Here is a 1,674-nt window from a genome sequence, read left to right as displayed (position 1 = left end):
ATAGTTTTTCACTTCTATAAAACAGAAATAACACTGAGAAAGGTTATGTTTTATCAAAACAATTTATTTACAAATATATGAAAAAATAAAATGTACATAGTGAAACATTTATTTCTATAGTCAATGGCAGTCAACGTAAGTTTTTCAATTGACGTCTATACGTCAATGGCAGTGAATGAGTTAACTCATTCACTGCCATTGACGTCGTAAGTTTTTCAATTGACGTCTATAGACGTCAATGGCAGTGAATGAGTTAACAACACAAAAGCCATATTTTTCAATTTTTTGATGCATTTATTTATTTATTGACAGTTCCGCTGATGAGGCAACTTGCCGAAAAATGCAACGAGAATGGTGCTCGTTATGGCAAGACCTAGACCTACGAAGCTCACAAAGTTGCCAAAATCACTCTGTGATGCTTCCTAATGCCTCATCTCATGTTCATTCAACTCCTTTTGAATGATGTCCATCTTGTCATAAAGCCTTATATTTTGCTCTATGACAAGCTCGAGGCGCTCATCTATTCTCTCCATTGGCTCACTTTGGGGCTCCTGCAGGTCCATGTCTGAAAAGCACTCAACACAAAAGCCATATTAAACGCAGACTACTTTAGGCCTGGAAGTAGGATTCATCACGTCATCACTGAACAATCGAATTGGCTCGTTTAAAAAGAGGGAGGAGCAGATTGCACCGCCTAGCGTCTAGTCTTCCCCAGTGTTGCCAACAACAAGGGGGAGAAGCATAACATCTTTAGCTAGCAAGTAGAATTGGGTTAATTTACTGTCATTGTCTTTGGCAAACATAATTAAAAGTTAATTACTAAACTCTTACTGCCTATATTCTACTCAATAAAGTTCATCTTTTCTTATTCTGTTTTCATTCCGCCATTCTCTCTCTACAGTTTTTGAATTTACATACTGTAACGTACACGGCAGTTTTTTTCTGTACTTCTGCAACCTTTTCTTGGGTTTTCCTATAAGGTATTTGTAATTAATTAACATGAAATTTCCCCTTGTGGGACTAATAAAGGTATCTTATCTTAAAAAAAATTATTCTTTTTTTGGCTTTACTGGATTCCCACTCACGTAACTTGGCCATTATGCACTATCCAGTAAACAAAATGACTGAACAATATCTTAAATGTTTGAACATGAGCTAGTCATGCCATGTAACGTAATATTCATGTGCAGTATAGCAAGCTCACCTTATAGGGGTGTAAAACATGAGGCGTATGAAGTGATTGTTTAAATTACAACAGTAGATGCCTGCAGCTGAAACGGTTTTCTGATCTGAACCTGACCCTACTGGTCACGTTTACGGTAATGTTACCAGATATGCGTTGTACTATAGGAAAACAGTGGTGGATCAGTGTGCAAAAAGCCCCCAAAAGAAGCACACAGCTTCTTTAGCTCAAACACTGTCTGATCTCTCTCTTAGATACTGTGCTGTTCCATCTAGTTATTGGTTATTGAGAAATGTTTGGTTATTAATTTATTAAGAGAGTGCAGCTGTTCGGTGAAGTAGGAAAATGCAAAACATGTTACTATAGCTGAATGCTGTGTAAAATACTAGTAATAAATCTAACTCCCATTTATGGCTTTTACTACTGTGGGGCTAAATAAAAAATTACAGACATAATGAAATCTGCTACAATTACAAAGCTTAAGTTTAAAA

The 1,674-nt window shown here is 36.4% G+C and overlaps 1 protein-coding gene across 1 annotated transcript in view; it reads left to right on the top strand.

Moving 5' to 3' along the window:
• Positions 1-1,674, top strand: part of LOC102193944 (zinc-binding protein A33-like) — a 4,207-nt gene that overhangs the window by 197 nt on the left and 2,336 nt on the right. The gene's annotated exons all lie outside the window — the stretch shown is intronic.

This window comes from Pundamilia nyererei, unplaced genomic scaffold (genome assembly GCF_000239375.1).
Source record: "Pundamilia nyererei isolate P.nyererei 1_Seehausen unplaced genomic scaffold, PunNye1.0 scaffold00038, whole genome shotgun sequence".
NCBI classification, from domain to species: Eukaryota; Metazoa; Chordata; class Actinopteri; order Cichliformes; family Cichlidae; genus Pundamilia; species Pundamilia nyererei.
The sequence above is the reverse complement of the archived record's forward strand: the minus strand, read 5'-3'. Positions and strand labels throughout refer to the sequence as shown.